At 43.5% G+C, this 17,185-nt stretch overlaps 1 protein-coding gene across 7 annotated transcripts in view; it reads left to right on the top strand.

Annotated features, from left to right (window-relative positions):
- Positions 1-17,185, top strand: part of DICER1 (dicer 1, ribonuclease III) — a 73,311-nt gene that overhangs the window by 7,034 nt on the left and 49,092 nt on the right. For 6 of the 7 annotated variants that reach the window (XM_023255999.2, XM_045060475.1, XM_023256000.2 and 3 more), the window contains exons 2-3: positions 14,159-14,222; positions 15,139-15,239. The gene's annotated coding sequence lies outside the window, so the exon portion shown is untranslated. The remainder of the gene's footprint in view (positions 1-14,158; positions 14,223-15,138; positions 15,240-17,185) is intronic. The other variant, XM_045060473.1, reaches the window with a different exon arrangement.

Below are 17,185 nucleotides of genomic sequence, written 5' to 3'. Positions count from 1 at the left end.
TACAGGGACCACGGGAAAGGAGACCACGGAATTGTGGGCGGGTCCGAGCAGGGAATGTAAAATGCAAACGTGGAGAAATTGCCTTGAAAAGTATAGAGGGAGCCAGATTTTGCCTTGACCGGATGGCAGAATCTTTCAGACACAGTTGAGACTTTTCATCGTCTGTCTCTGCTTCCAGTACAGCTCAGTAAATGTGGGTGAATGAGGAGAAAATTTCACAGAAGCGGTTTGAAGCCTTCTACCTGACCAGTATGGTGAGGAGCCAGTAACCCATCAGGAGGCCCTGGGTACTATTAATGAGAAGAGGGTCTACTGGGAACCCTGGCACTTTAATTTTAAAAGCTTTTATTTTGTGTTGAACACTGTACTGAGAGCACCTAGCTTTTTTCCCAGTCTTGTATAGCTAAACATTAAAAAGGGAAACTCCCAAACTTCTAAATCTTTAGATGTACCTGCTGCATATACTAAACTCAAGTGATTTATTGATCTTAGGCCAAACATAATTTGGGGTGTGTTTATTCTTTTATTTTTTTATTTTTGATAGAGACAGAGCGTGAGCAGGGGAGGGGCAGAGAGAGAAGGAGACACAGAACCCGAAGCAGGCTCCAGGCTCCGGGCTGTCAGCACAGAGCCCGACGCGGGGCTTGAACTCACAAATTTCAAGATCATGACCTGAGCCGAAGTCGGACGCTCAACCGACTGAGCTACCCAGGCGCCCCAATAATTTGGGGTGTTTTAAGGAAAAGGCAGAATTTTGTGGCTAAGAATATGTGAAGAAATGATTAAACAAACCAAACCAAAATCACCTAAGGCATTTGAGTGCAGTAGGTAAATTGAGCCAGAGGTGAGGCAGAAGCTGTAATTTCTGGTCTAAATGCAGTTAGTGAGCGCCTTCAAAGGAATGATTCTTTTTTTGCTTATCTGATATATGCCTTGAGTGTTCAGCCCTTCTTCGCTAAAATATGGGAAACAGTCACTGCCAAATAGTGCTTCCCTTTGGAGATATAAAAAATTTCCATCGACATATGATGCAGTTCTGAAGGAGAATGTTGTTTTGACACTCAGTCTTTGTAAACACCTAGCTTTTGTGTTGGTGAACATTAGGAAAAGAGAATTCTGGGAAGTTTGTTTTACTTGTGAGCTGGGTCTGTACCTTCACCAAGAATAGGGAAAGAAGTAATTGTTTTAAAGCCTTTCTTTAAATGTGCACACGCATAGCACACGTACATATACACACAGAATACACGTATACATGTATGAAGCCTGTATTATCTAGGTCTCTGCAGCAGATGCTCGGTTAAAGTGCTTACTTGTGTTTTCTGTATCGAGTGAAGACAAAAATCACACAGTGCACGGTAGTTTCGGGAATATTAATTTCTCTAGTTTATTTCACCATGTCTGAACCCCCTTTATGATAGCAGTCTCGTTTCAGGTAGTACTTTTCATTTTACTGGAGAAGTTCGTTTTGTAGTATTTGTATCAGGTAGTCAATTGTGTTTAGTCATCAGTTGAATGGAATAAAGATACTAGAAGAAATGGCGGGATATATGGTCAGTTATTGTGTGTTTATGGAGCACCTGTGTTCCTAGACTAGAAAGGCCGAGAGGAATGTCAGTGGCCAGGGCTGATTTCAGCTGCCAGCGGCTTTAAAATTAAAGCAGTATTTTTACTTAAATGTGTTCATGCAGAGTCAGCTGAAAATGAAACATTCAGTTTGCTTCTGTTATTTTTAAATTGCATTTTACTCTTTTTCAATCCCCTGGGGAGATCAAAGGGACCATATCCAGGAGCACCTTATTTTGACTAGCAAATCGGTGTTAATCGACCCCTCCTTTGAGATTATCGAGTATTGTGTATTGTGGAAATGAGTTGGGAGTCAGAATTCAGGTAGAATTCCACCTCTCCCATTTATTGGTCAGTTGGCCTTGGGTAGGTTATTTCAAATCCCTGTACAATGGAAATGACACTTGCTTCAGGGCTGTTTTGAGGATTCAGTTAGATAATAGATAATTGAATGCTCCATTAAGGTAAATCTTCTCCCTTCCCTCTTTCTGTGGGAACTTCCGGTATTTCATAGGTACCATGGTAAATGAAGCATTTTTGCATATTGTATTAAGGATTTTTACTTCTCTTTTATTCAACGTTTTTTGTTTTTTTTTTTAATTTATTTTTGGGACAGAGAGAGACAGAGCATGAACGGGGGAGGGGCAGAGAGAGGGAGACACAGAATCGGAAACAGGCTCCAGGCTCCGAGCCATCAGCACAGAGCCTGACGCGGGGCTCGAACTCACGGACCGCGAGATTGTGACCTGGCTGAAGTCGGACGCTTAACCGACTGCGCCACCCAGGCGCCCCATCTTTTAAAATAAACTTTAAGTGAAATCAGTTTCAGCTGATAAACAGGAAAGTGCCTAAATCACAAGGATGTACAAAGTGAACACGCCCAGATCGAGAGCAGATATGACCAGTATTTTACAAGCTCCTCTCAGTGCCCCTCCCAGGCAATTACACCCCCGCCCGCCCAGGTCCCCTGCCCCCTCCCAAAAAAAAAAAAAAAAAAGCAAACACCGTAGTGACTTTTCCTTATTTCTAACTTTATGGTAGTAGAAGTTATATAACCATATGGTATGATTTTGTGTTGGAATTTTGTGTTGGGTCGCTTCACTTAACATCTGAAGTGTGTGAGATTCACAGTATTCTGTTGTATGAATATGTCCACGTTTACTTGTCTGTTGTATTGTTACTGGACACTTGTCTTGCTTTCAGTTTTGGCTGTTAGGAATAGTGCAGTTCTTTTGCATGTTTTTTGGTGAATATGTGTCCATTTCAGTCGGTGTTCACTTAGAATGGAATTATTTGGGTTATGGGACATGCGTATATTCAGAGCAGATACTTCCAGTTTGCACTTCTACTAGCCTTGTATGAAAGTTCTCTAAGCGTCACATCCTTTCCCACGCTGGATACCATGTGTCTTCCTTTTGGCCGTTCTGATGGGTGTGGTAGTAGCTCATTGTGGCTTAATTTGCATCCTTCTAATTGCTTATGAAGGTTATTGGCCATTTGATACCCTGTGCTGGGAAGTCCTTTGCCTACACTCCATTTGCTTCTCTGCCTGTTCCTTACTAATCGGTAGAAATTGTTTCCGTATCTCCTACCCTGGCTTGCCTTTTCACTCTTAATCAGATCATATCATAAACAGACATTTTTAATTTCGACGTAGTCCACTTTGTCCATTTTTTCCCTGTATGATTAGTACTTTTAGTGTCTGGTCTAAGAAATTTTTGCTTACTCCAAGGACATGAAGGTATTCTCTTAAGTTGTTTTCTGAAGACTTTATTGTTTTACGTTGCACATTTAGAACTGCAATCCAGCTGGCACTGATTTTTGTGTATGACTTGAGGAAGGAGTCAAGACTCACTTTTCCATCTGGATACACAGTTAACCCAGTTGTTATTTGAAAAGAACGTCCTTTTTATGGTACACTACAGTGTTGTTTTTGCCATTAATTAAATAACTTGTATGTTTGGGTCTGATTCCGTGGCCTGTTCTGTTGCATTGTTTTGTGCCATTACCCACACTGTCTTATGTATTGTAGCTTTATATTAAATATTAATAAATCAGTTGACCTTTTTTTTTTTTTTTAGAGAGAGTGCACGTGCACTTATGCTCATGTGTGAGCGGGGGAGGGGCGGGGGGGGAGAGAGAGAGAGAGAGAGAGAGAGAGAGAGAGAGAGAATCTTAGGCAAGCACCATGCTCAGTGCAGTGTCTGATGTGCATCTTGATCCCACTACCCTGGGATCGTGACCTGAGCCAAAATGAAGGGTCAGATGCTCGACCGACTGAGCCACCCAGGCGCCCCTAAATCAGTTGACTCTTGAGTGTTAAGCCATCCTTGCATTCCTGTGATAAACTGTAACTGGTTGTGATGCATTATCCTTTTTATACATCCCTGGGTTCAGTTTGCTAACATTTTGATGAGTATTTTTACACTTTTGGTTTGAGAGATAGGTCTGTAATTTTACTTTAACCATGATGTCCTTGTTGGATTTTGTTGTCGAGCTTATGCAGGTCTCACGGAAAGAGTTGGAAAGGATTCCTTTTCATTTCCGTCCTCCCGAAGGGTTTGTTGTTAAGATTGTAGTTGTTTCTTTAAATGTTTAGAAGAATTCACTCTAGTGAAGCCATCTGGGCTTGGGGGTTTTTAATAATCTTTTTTTTTTTTTTTTTTAAGCTATAGGCCTCTTCAAATTTTTTGTTTCTTTAGATGTTAATTTTGGTCGGTTTTGTTTTTCAGGGAATTTGCCCCCTTCTGAAGTACTTTCTTTAGCGGCTACTAAGATGTAACTGATACTAAAAATAGAAATAACCAGATAAAACTTCGCTCCATTTGGAAAAATTGCAACTTTTTCAACGTTTATTTATTTGTTTATTTATTTATTTTTTTTATTTTTGGGACAGAGACAGAGCATGAACGGGGGAGGGACAGAGAGAGGGAGACACAGAATCGGAAACAGGCTCCAGGCTCCGAGCCATCAGCACAGAGCCTGACGCGGGGCTCGAACTCACGGACCGCGAGATCGTGACCTGGCTGAAGTCGGACGCTTAACCGACTGCGCCACCCAGGCGCCCCATAAATTGCAACTTTTTAAAGAGATTGTTAAGTGAGTTAACATAAAGAATACTCTTCATTGTGGTTCATGGAAGAATAAGCAGTGGTTAATGCCACTCGAATTAAGTTTTTTAAATACTCTTTCAGTTTAGGCACAAGTGTGATTTATGTGGACAAAGTTCCCTGAAAACAAATTATATTCAAAAGCTATTGTTATGTGGAATCTGTAATTAGATTCGGAGCTAAATTTTTAATCTTTGACCACATTGCATTTTGGATTAATTCGACTAGTGAATTATAATTTAACATGTTCTTGGTTCTTTGCAGGATTGTTTCTAAGCGATAGTAAAAATAAAAATAAGTCGTTAAAGTAGGAAGTAATGGCACCTTAAAAACATTTTGGGAGTGGGGCAGTCCATATTGAAATAACCTCTAGGATTGGTTCTTAGTGGTAAGAATTGTCAGCATTTATTCATTCAAAAAGATCCTGCTTGTGCCTGGCACCCCAGTTGGTTCTGGATATATAGATTTACTGTCTTTAACTGAAACTGTTGACTTTCTGAAAAAGTGGCACTCGATGAGACCTACAGTTGAGTCTGAGGGGTGGGGGGGTGGTGGTATATGCAAAGGCTCTGGGGTAGAAAGGCCCTTGGTGGATGTGTCTGCAGGGAGGAGGTAGAATTACACAAGTCCCAGTTAGAGATAGATGCAGGGCCGTGTGCAGTAAGGATTTTCGATTTTATCCTCTAAGTGCAGAGGGAATGCGTTGAACTTTTGAGCCATCTTGCTATACTGGTTTGACTCATGTTTTCCCTATACCTAGTTACATGGTGCTTTGAGCTCCATTAATATTTTTCTCTTGTTTTTAATCGCTTTCTTTTCTTCCCCCTACCTAGGACTGATGGTTTTTGGTAGTCCTTGGCGGGAGGTTGGGTCTGGCAAATAACAAAGATTTACTCATGCTTTTGGTGTTGAGTGCATTCAGACAGTTCACTTACTGCCTCGGTCCCTTACAGACCTCAGGCTTTATCCATACAATAAGGCGGAAGCAGATGTAGAAAATTCTAAAACACATTTGGGGTGTCCTAGTGGCTTTGCTGGGTTCTGGTAGTATAGGAGGTTAACAACACATTGCCTTTGCAGGGTTTGGTAGCTGCCGGTTTTTTGCCCTTTGGTCTAGTGTGGATTCTTTCCTATGTTTTTTTTTTTTTCTTTCTTTCTTTTAAGAGGGTTATAAATATTCTGAAAGATGTGAGCCTGCACTCGTAGTTTTGGCTCCTGCTTCTTTCCCATCCTTTGTAGTCCCCAAATATGTCAGTAATGTCACATGCTCTTAATTGTGCCTCACGCGGCGTGTTCTTTAGTGAGGCTCTTGCAGGGTTTCACCTCCTCCCCCCAGTACCCAAGTCCTCTTTTTCACGCCTAACATTGTATCTATTTTTTTAGTGATTTGCCTATGTGATGTAGCCACTGAATTAAATGTAGGTGTTGGGGGATGATGTAGGAGAGAGAGAGGAGCCAGAGGCTGACAGCTCCACAGACAGTTCCCGTCGTAGACCCGAGGGGCTCCCGGGTGGCTCAGTTGGTTAAGTGTCTGACTTCGGCTCACACCATGATCTTGCCATTCGTGGGTTCGAGCCCCCTGGCGGGCTCTTTGCTGACAGCTTGGAGCCTGGAGCCTGCTTCAGATTCTGTGTTTCTCCCTCTCTCTCTGCCCCTCCCCAGCTCGTGCTCTCTCTCTCTCTCTCAAAAATAAATAAACTTTAAAAAAAAAAAGAAAAGAAATAAGGCAGAGGCTGAAAGGCAGATGAGGTCATGTGCCCAAGATCTCGTAGCTTACAAATGGATCCCGTCACCACTCTGACTTTGGAGCCCACTTCTTTTCCCCTCTCGTCTGGATTCTTTCTGTAATGTGTGTGTTCTGGGTTTAATTGTAACTGAGTGAAATAAGGGTGGTGACCTCAGGAGGCTGCATCTGTTCTGATGCTGCTTCTCTTTTTTGAAGCATCTCTCGAATTTCCGTAATGGACATATATGTTTTTAAATTGTGTTTAGCAGTAATGAACCTCCATCTTTCTTACTAGGTCAGGTTTTGGAACAGCCTGAAGTTCTCTTGATCGCCCAGTGTGGATCTCCAAGTAGAGATGTGCAAACAGGTAGCCAAGGATAGAGAATCATCCCTAGAGAGAGAGTGACCAGCCATCCTGCCTCCACGGTTGGGATAAGTGGGTGCCTAGTGCCTGGGACAGGGCACTTGCAGTGTGCAAATAGAGAAAGTTCCTGTATGAGTAGAGGCAGTGATTACAACGAGGAAAAGGAAGGTCCTTTCTAAAGGAAAGAGTAAACTTCAGAAGCTCCTTGTTTTGTCCGTCACCGCTCCTGCCTCTGGGCCTTGGAGGGCCTCATACACAGAGCCCTTGGCCGAGATGAACTAGGTGGGAGCCCTTGGCGTGTGCTGAGACTAGACGAGCAGAGGCCCAGATCTTGTTGGAGCCGCGGGTTCTCGGCCCTGGTGGGGCTGCGCAGGAAGCCCTTTCGGCTGTGGCTCCTGCTTATCCTAACCTATCCTGCTGTTTGGACACTTGTGTGGGGCAGGTGCCACGCCACAGGGCTTATGATGTCCTCAGCGTGACTTGCCTGGTTTCTTTTTAGTGCATCTTCACATGCTGGCTCCTCCCCCGCATGAGGCCCTGTTACTGTCCCCACCCGGACTGAGTCCCTCCAGGTCTGAGCTCCCGCCCGGCGCTCACCTTCTCCAGAATACAAGCCGGCGGTACGGATGTCTCGCTCAGTAAATATTTGTTGAATGAATGAATAATTCAAGGGGCAGGAGGCAAAACAAAGGTCTTTTAAGTGGGGAAAATCACCCTAAGCGCCCCCCCCTTTTTTCTCCCCCTGTGTTTTGATAGTCAAACATCTATATCAGTGTTTACTAGGGTTTCGTTTTTCACTTTGTTTTAAAAATATTTTCAAACTCATGAGCTGTAGGAATAGTCTAAAAAATTCCCACACCATTACCTCCATGTACCAATAGTTAACATTTTGCCACATTTGCCTTCTCTCTCTGCATTCCGTTGTTGCTTTTCCGAACCTTTTTAGATCAAGTGGCAGGCCTTATACTCTTCACGACTGAATACTCGAGGTAGATTTTCTAAGAACAAGAGCAGATTCTCTTACATAATCACAGTGTAGTCACCGAATTTGGAGACGTTAGCATTGATGATGACAGTTACATTTCACCAGTGTCTCTATGGGGGGAGGAAAAAACCTTTTCCTCTGGGCTCTTCGCGGATGGAGCCTGTGAATTAAATTGACAAAGGCCAGATGAACCAGACAGAAGATTTGTTTGGCATATGCACGCTGGAGATTCACCCGGGAGGAGTGAAAACCCAAGGAAGCAGTTAGGCTTGAGAGTGTATGTACCATTTTAATAAAGGGCGATGTATTTTGGACGCGTGACAAGACAAAGGAATGAGAGTTGGGGCTTCTGGGGATGGTCAGTCGTGGGAAGGGAAATAGATGAGGGAAAGTAACAGGGGCCATGGTAGTAAGGTTTGTTTATGCAGATTCACATCCTCCGGGTCTTTGGGATAATTAACGTCTCTTCCTGGTACTGGAGTGGGGAGGAGGGACACTTTCACAAAGCGACGTTTATGTCCTGCGTTGAGGCAGAGAGGGAAAGGGCAGAGAATTCCTCCCGCAGCTGCTATTTCTCCGTTGCCTTCAGCCCAGAATACTCTCTACGCCAAAGTGGCCTGTTTTCGGGTGGCCTGTGCTGCTTCAGCCCAGTAATGTCCTTTATGGCCGTTGTCCTTCTGTTGTACGGGATTCAGTCCAGGAACCGCACCGTGTGTGTTGCGTGTAGTTGACACGTTTGTTTCCACTTGGAATCTGGAATCTTTTCTCAGACTGTATCTTCTGTGATACTGACATCTTTGAAGAGCAGGAGCCGGTTGTTTTGTGAAATGAACCTCAAATTTCATTTCCATGTTTCCTCATGATTAGATTCAGGCTTTGCAACTTTGGGCAGGAAAATCTACATAAATGACGTTTCTTTCTCAGTTCATCACATTTGGAAGTTACATGGCCATTTGTCCCAGTCCCAGTTTGTCCCAGATGTCACTGTGGTTAAGGGTGTCATCTCTTGGGTGTTCCCGGGGCAACGTTACCAGTTTTCATTAGGGTTCGTAGGTAATCTGTGCAGAGATACCTTAAGATGACGTAAATATTCTTTTGTAAACCTCACCCAGCATCTTTAGCATCCGTTAATGACTCTTGCCTCAGTTAGTAACGTGATGGTTAAAAATGGTGATTTTTTTTCTGTCTTTCCTCTCCGTTTATTAGTTGACATTAAATAGAACTTTATCTAGATTTCACACCTAATAAAACAACGTTTCTAAAGCGAGTTTTTGGGTTTTCCCAGTTAGTTATGTTGTAACTTTAGAACTGTACATTATTGCTGAAACATCTTCAAGGTTTCTATCCAATCAGGTTGCGTTAATGTGCAAGACGATTTTGCCGAGGTTCGGAGCTCTGGGAGGACGAGGCTGGCGGGATAGGATAGCTGGATGCTGGCAGGATTATCATTGTGCAGATGGGTGCCTCTGTACCTTTGATGGCTTCTGATCAGCCCTGAATTTTCTTTGTTGGGGGACGGGGCAAGGATGGGGTGTTAAACTTGTGAGAATAATGTGGGTGGTTTAAAGTCTTTTAAAATGTAAGAAGTATCCAAATTGAATTTGTTATTTGGCCTGCAAAAAGATACATATTAATTTAAGGTTAGATCAGTAAGGCTTTTTTCTCTACCTGGAATTAGTTAATGAAAACCGAATTTATTGATATTTCCAGCTTTGCTTTAATTCTGTGCAAGTCAAGTATGAGACGATCTTTCCTTTGAAAAATCTTACAGTTTTGGGGGGAAAATCGCTATAGCAATAGTATCTAATGTGGAGCAGAAGATACAGATTAAGCCATGATTTGGGTGGTAGGGTGGGCCCCTGTGTGCTGCATGAGAGGGGAGTCCAGTGATAGGTTTCAGGTTCTTTGGGGTGAGTGAGTGGCAGGTGGGGGCCCGGAAGCGGAAGCTCATGTGAAGGCTGGGATACACGAGTCAAGCTCATGTGAAGGCTGGGATACACGAGTCCTGGGCTTCTGGGGAAGGCAGAGAACACGAGTGGGTGCACGTCTTGCGCTCCAGTGCTTGGTGCTTCCCCCCTTGCCCGGAGCTTTTAATATGTTTGCTTTCGTGACTCAAGTTGACTGAGCTGAATGGCCATCATAGTCCGCGGTCTCTCAGACTCGTTTTGTCTCAGGACTAGCATCTCTTTAAATTTGTTTTTCTTTTTAATGTTTATTCGTTTTTGAGAGACAGAGTGTGAGCGGGGAGGGGCAGAGAGAGTGGGAGACACAGAATCCGAAGCAGAGAATCCGAAGCAGGCTCCAGGCCCCGAGCTGTCAACACAGAGCCCGACGCGGGGCTCGAACCCACGAACTGCGAGATCATGACCTGAACCGAAGCCGGACGCTTAACCGACTGAGCCCCCCGGGCGCCCCAGGACTAACCTTTCTTTAGTATTAAAACGTTCATGTGTTGTATTGTGTTAAAACAGCTTAACATAGAAAATGGTGGCCTTTTTTTTCTCTCATGGATGTTCTTATGTGATACATAAAAGATAGACAAGAAGAGGGTCATGAATTGAGTAAATTCTAGCACTTGTTGAACAATGTTTTTATTGAATAAAGGACAGACTCTTGAAATCAAACAGTAGCCTTAGAATTCACCTTGAAAGTTAGCGGTGTATTAAGTTTTTACCTCTTGAAACAAACTGAAGGGTAATGTCCTTGTAGGTAACCTGAAGGGGAGGGACAGTTCCAAGTGCCATTTTGGTGTGTAGGAATGTTGTCTTTTTAAGAAATATTCCAAGTACGTGGGCCACTGGCCGGCAGCCTAGAGATACTTTTTATGTGGAGATTTTGATGGATGATATTTGTTAAAATGGTGTTTGACCTGTATTCAGTTTCGGTTTTGGACAGATCTAATTTTAGGCTTCATGACATTGAAATGTAAACATAATATGTTTGTTACAGATTTACAGAAACCCAGAAATTTGGTTCATAGAGTAGTGCGAGAGAAGAAAGCTAGTGAATTTGTGGTTTAAGTCATAGAAGCTAGGGTAAGTTTTACCACATTTAATGGCTTAAGAAGGGAGAAGTTAAAAAAAAAAAAACCTTTTTGTTTTCTTTGTTTTTGTTGGTTTTAATCTAAAGTCTAAATTATTTCTCTCTAGATTTATTTAAGTAACCTCTACACCCAACATGGGACTCGAACCCATGACCCGAGAGCAAGAGTCACATGTGCTACCGACTGAGCCAGGCAGGTGCCCCCGGAATCATTTCTCTCTAAACTGTGGTCTTCCTACAAATCATCCTCCACGTGAAAGCTTGTTTTCCAGTTCTAAAAGCAATAAATTGTTCGAACTGCAGGAAATTTTAGAATGCAGAAAAGTTTTAAGGAAAAAGATGGCTTATGGTCATAATCCCACCCTCAATTTTTGGATGAATTTTTTCTCTCTCCATTCTTTCCTTCCACCTTTTCTTTTATTTAGTTTGTAATTTGACTTTGTCGTGATCTTCCTCTAAATAAAAGTGCTTTGCTGTTTTCCATTGTATTCCATACTGTAAGCAGTTTTGTTCATTACAAATTTTAAATTTGTAATTAAAATTTTTTGTTAACATTTATTTATTTTTGAGAGACAGGTCACGAGCAGGGGAGGGGCAGAGAGAGAGAGGGAGACACAGAATGCGAAGCAGGCTCCAGGCCCCGAGCTGTCAGCACAGAGCCTGACTCGGGGCTCGAACTCATGGACTGCAAGATCATGACCTGAGCCGAAGTCGGGCGCTCAACCAACTGAACCACCCTGGTGCCCCCAACTGTCATCATTTTTTAGATGTTCATTTTTGAGAGAGAGAGAGCGAGTGCGTGTGTGCAGGGGAGGAGCAGAGAGAGAGGAGGACTAGATAGGACGGGAGTGTGGTTGTATAAATCCTGCCATACACTGAGCATTTTCTGTGTCACAAGAACGTTTTTTCTACCAAGCTTCACATACGTGATCTTAACCAGATTCTCAGTAATAGCTTAGTATATTTTACAGGCAAGGAAACCACCTTAGAGGGAGCCTGATAAACCGGGGTCTTCTTGAGACTGGACCCCTTGTTGGCTTTCAGATGGTTTTTAAATGATAGATACTTAAAAAAAAAAACAAAAAAAAAAACCAGTTTGCTTTCCGGCTACCCGGGTGACCTTACCCCGTGCCCCTCCCACGTGGCAGGCCTCAGAGAGGAGTGACTGTAAGTGAGAAAGTATTAAGGGGTGAGGGCATCACCTCGGCTTCCGAAGGTCAAATAGCTGAGACTACTCGTGCCCCGACTCTAACTTAGAAAAGGAAGGTCGGTGGGAGTGGTTTTGAAACAACTTGGGTCCTTGCTGTGCACAGAATCCTCTTTGAAGGAGCCAAGCTTTGGTGCGCTTAGCTCTGTCATCATTTTAAAAGCTCCTCCCCCTAATGTACGTGGATGGCAAATTCTAAGATTTCTCTAGTATTCAAGTTCCAAGAAATGGAAGTTTGTTATTTGGCATGGATATTGTTTGAGAATATATTTTATGGGTTTGTTTTGTTTTAAAGATGAGTGTTGAGGAAATATAATTGAAAGCAGAACCTCCTCTTCACCCAGAAAAATCTGTCCACACAGGTAGAGGGAAGAAAACAGTTTTCTTACTGGGTAAGCATTAAACTGGAGGGCCACGGGCCTCACAGGCTGTCCGCTAAGCAGGCTCCAAAGACCAAGAGATGTCACTCTTCTGTACAGTCAAGTGGTTACAACGCTTGACATCCATGTTTTCAAGATAAAATTGCTCATTTCCTCATATCTTCATGACAGAGGTAGGTTTTGCAGTTTGGAGTTCGGTGGCAAATGAGGCCCATCTCTACCTAGGAGACTGGGAGACATCGGGCCTTGTCTTTCTTGAGGATTAGGTTTCAGGGATACCTTTCAGGTGCTAGGAAAACGTTCCTGAGATGGGAGACCGGCTACGGGCTCTTTGGCTTTTAAAGAGATTCACTTACGTTTGGAAAGTGTTGAGAAAGAAATTGTGAACAAAGGGAAGGAGGGAGAATCTCTTCCCTTTATGATCAACTGGGAGAGGGAAGCCTCTTACTTGTAACTTGCCTTTAGGCCAGTAATCGTCTAGACCCATCACTTTGCATCTATAACCACGGACTCCCTTGGTGATTTCAGGCTTGGTGGGTAAAATGCCCCGGATCTCCGACATCGTGTTTGTTGCCAGGATCCAAAGGCTCGTCAAACAGTCCTTAGTTTTATCTGTTTTCACTTACAGAAGTACTTTGACAGCATTTTACGGTCACGGTGTTAACGCGTGGGTGTTTTCTTTGCTTCACTATGGGACTTTTAGTAGTTGGCACATGTTGGGCTTCGTGAACGTAGGAAGGAAATCCGGACGGCGATACCTATAGAGTTAAGAGTGTCGGCACCTGTGACACGTTGTGATGAAACGACTGAGTTGTAAGTTGTGTTACCGGTCTCGAAAATGTGTACCGGCAAGCTCTAGATGCTTCTGGACCTTAGATTGGAATGGTTAAGCTGGCTGTTGTCACAAGCCTTTGTCTGAAGGGGTATGGCTGGAGTTAGATGCTAGTTATTGTGGGTGAAGTTTGTTGGTTCGGACTAAACCCTGACCAAGTGTCTGATACCTGGCATGTCTTTTTCCGAGCCATCTGAAAGGGGCTTCTCAAACGGGAGTGTGCATGTTTGTAGTCAAAGTTCTGATCATCAGTTAAAATGAGAAAACTTGACCTGTTGGCTCTGTATGTATGAACACGAAATAAGTTTTCATTGTACTTGGTGCGTTAACTCTCTGACGTCTGTACCGAAATGCCTAAGGAGATAATTTGGGTGACAGTAATCTTGTAAGAGTGGAGTTGAATTTTAAAGCGCTGTCAGCTTTATTATTTTATTAACGGTGTTTTGACAAAAGGTGTGAGTGTGAGTTACAGCGGGGTGGAGCGTGACAGATGAGGCCTTGATGGTGGACGGAGTCTGTATCCTCCCAGGTGGTGGGACAGAATGGAATTAAGCGTCACAGGAGGAGGTAGCTTTAGAAACCCACACAGACTCCAGGAGAGGGGAGATCTGCTCCTGGGAAGCACGGTTACCGACCCACATGGTGTTCCCGCAGTTTCAAAGTCAGATTTTACGGGGCGGGGGGGATGGAATTTACTGCCAAGAATTCTCCCTTCTATCTAACTGGATTGTGCCAACAACCTGCACACGTTCTCAGTTGTACTAGAACATAACAAACGCTAATTTTGAAGGCAGCTCTTTCAGGTGTGTACTGTTTTCTTGACTCTGAGTAGAAGAATAAGTTACCAGGAATCTTACTCTGATAAGTGAAGTATGCAAAGGAATTTTCTTAAAGTTGGTTTTTAACAATGACTTTAATGTTCTAAAATATTCTCTCTGATTGCTTTTAGGTTACCTGGGGTGTGAATTAATACAGACTTGGGAACTGAAAGAACTTAGAATCAGCATTTTGAGGTAAATATGTACATACTACAGCAGTGCTAAGACCTGCTTTGTTAGCTGACTAGCAAAACGAACTTGTCTGTGAGATGAGAAAGCGTCACCTGTGCTCGAATGGCCTTCGCCCGACTAGACCAGACACGGATGAGTTTCACGGTTTCTTTTCCCGAGCCTCTGGGAGTGGAGACACTGCAGTCATTAGCGTAATGAGCACGAGCAAGATTTGGTGTCAAAGCCGACAAAATCAACGTTTGTTACTTAAATTAAGCTTCCCGTGTTAACACACTTCCTTAGTTTTTGATCTGTGATCTTTTACCAGAACCGCACTGAATTTATAGTTCTTTATAACAGTATTGTTGGGGTGTGTTCTGAATTCTTTTATTCATGAATGAATTCTGTAAGAGAGTTTATAGTGTGCATTGAGCTGTTGTGTTTTTAATTCCATTCTGAGAAATTGAAATCGCTGACAGATTTCATGCACGTATCGCGGTGACGGGGGTTTCTCAGCCAAGTGCCTCTTCCGGGGATCTTCGTTTCTTTGGTGTACGTGAATTTAGGAAATGACGTATACCTGGCATTGTCATTTTTACCCCCCGTTATTCTAGCTGCTATCTTTAGATTTTGTTTACTGTGTTTGATTTTCTTGTATTCCTTTTGCAGCCTTTTCTTGAACTTTCCTCTGACTTTTTCTCTTCCCCAGATCTCTGGGAATTAGGCATGCTATTGTTGCCAGCCCCCACTCTCTTGTTCTTTGTTTTAGAATAAGACTTCATGTCCTAAAATAACCCAAATGTCTTTTGTTTAAAATGTAATACAAAATAATGGTCTTTTATTTAACTCTTCTTCTCAATGGGGCTTTCTTGTAGATGTGTTTATATTCAGTTTTAAGTACAGGAACCTTAAACTTGGCTATTTTTGCATTTATTTTTAGAGCAGAAGCTTGGGCATGCTGTGATTTTCCAATAAACTGCTATCACAATGTCAAGATGCAGCTCGGACAACAGCAACACAGAGATCTCAAACATTAAAACGGTAAATCTGTGATTTATCTATCATACGTGGAAAGAGGAAGAGCGTTTGTTCGTGTGTTTTACTAAATTATTTCTGAGAAAATACTACGTAGAAGCTACACAATGGCCTCACCAATTTCGTGGATGTAAATTGTTCGTCCAGAAACTGAAACTCTGTCCTCGAGGAGCCATCACAAGGCGTTGTCTGTTGGCTCTGCGGAAGCAGTTAATCAATAATCAGTACGTCTGTGAAACTACAGAACGTTTACTTACCAGCAGGGATTCAGAGCTTTTCCTTAAGACCAGCTTAAGGGGAAAAAAAAAATCTCCTTAAACACACCAACGAAAGTCAAAATTGGCAAAATTACAGATTGTTCTGTTATCACATTATTGGATTACCTGTTGAGGTTTTTCATCTTGGATTCGCTTTCCCTAAACAGAAAGTATCTCTGGGGCCAGCCACTGTGCATTCAGTCGGTGAAGATGAACTTAACTATTGTGACCTTACGGAAAAGCAGGTTGAGAGGGTTAAATCGCGGTCCCCTGTCTCCTTGCAGACCCTCTCCCGCACCCGCCCTCCCAGGAGAGGGTGTGGATTTCCAAAACCTACACAAATACCTTTGGAACTGTGACGATTCTGTTCTGTACGTTATTGTGCGACACTCGTGACTCTCTTGTTGAGTTTATCAAATACTCGCTTGAACTTGATTCTTCTGCACGCGTGCTCCTACACACGTGTGCTGGTAGAAGAATCAGGGTGTACATGCATCCCTGTGCAAATGCGTGCCAGGTGACCTGATGTCTGCAAGGCGCACAGAAGCCGTTTGAAGGTCTTTATCGTCACTCACGTGGGCACGGTTTTCATTGTACAAACTGCACTGTCTGCCACGTTCTGGGGGTGGCTTGGTGTGGCGGGCGAACCGAGTGTGCAAGGGAGTCCCAGTGTCACCACTCATACATATTTACTTTTCGAGAGTCTTTTTTTGGAAACAGTTTCAAACGTACAGCGAAGTCACAAGGTTAAGAGTGGGGCAGAGAATCCGCGCTTTGCCCCATTTGCTTAACGTGTGGCACACATTTGCTGTACGTGTATGTGGTTTCTTTGTCTGAACTATTCGAGGAGTAGTTGCGTACATCTCGTGGCCCTTTACCCCTGGACACCGTGGGGTCTGCTTCTTAGGAATAAGGCTGCTTTCTTAAACAGCCTTAGTGCCGTGACCAGCCTCGGTGACTTTGACAGTTCTGTCAGGGGCTCTGTAATGCCCTCTGTGGCATCGTTCTGCAGTACAGGATCCAGTCTGAGATCACTCACTCCAGTTAGCGGTCATGTCTCTTTATAGTCTTTCATCTGGAACGTTTTTAGAGTTTTTCTTTGTATTTTACACATTTTTTAAAGGATACAGTCTCCCTTTGGAAAAATAGAACATTCTTCTCATTTATTTTTTTAGACTCTTTCTCGGGACTTATTAGTTACAGTTCTGCCACTGTTATCTCTGTGAGAAAGGATGGTGGCAGCGGTGACAGCAGCAGGAAGGGGTGTCGCGGGTTCCTGGCTCCACGTGGTGTTGGCAGGTGAAGGAAGAACTCTTTGGGGACTGGCATTGCCACCTTCCTCCTTTTTTATTCTCTTCAGCGGTCAGGACTTATGCTGATTTCCTGACCCCTTTTGCCATAGTTTTGATCGGTCTTGGATTGGCATTTGAGTTGGGTGGAGGCCGAGGGAGGGGGTCAGGCTTTCGGCATAAGTCGTCCCAGACAGTGAGCAGCCCACGGTAAGGAAAATGCAGAATGGTTTGACCGGGTGGTAGTCGGTGGGAGGGGCCTGTGGTCTGGGCCGTGGGCCTGCAGAGTGGCCCAGTGGACCTCAGGAGATGAGGTGCCGTGGCTTTAGCTTTGGGTTCTTGGCAGCCGTGTTTGGTTAACCCTCGGGCGTGCAGGCAGTGGGCCTGAGGAGTTGAGAACAGTGAA

This window comes from Felis catus, chromosome B3, assembly GCF_018350175.1.
Source record: "Felis catus isolate Fca126 chromosome B3, F.catus_Fca126_mat1.0, whole genome shotgun sequence".
Lineage (NCBI taxonomy): Eukaryota > Metazoa > Chordata > Mammalia > Carnivora > Felidae > Felis > Felis catus.
This window is presented reverse-complemented; position numbering and strand designations above follow the sequence as displayed.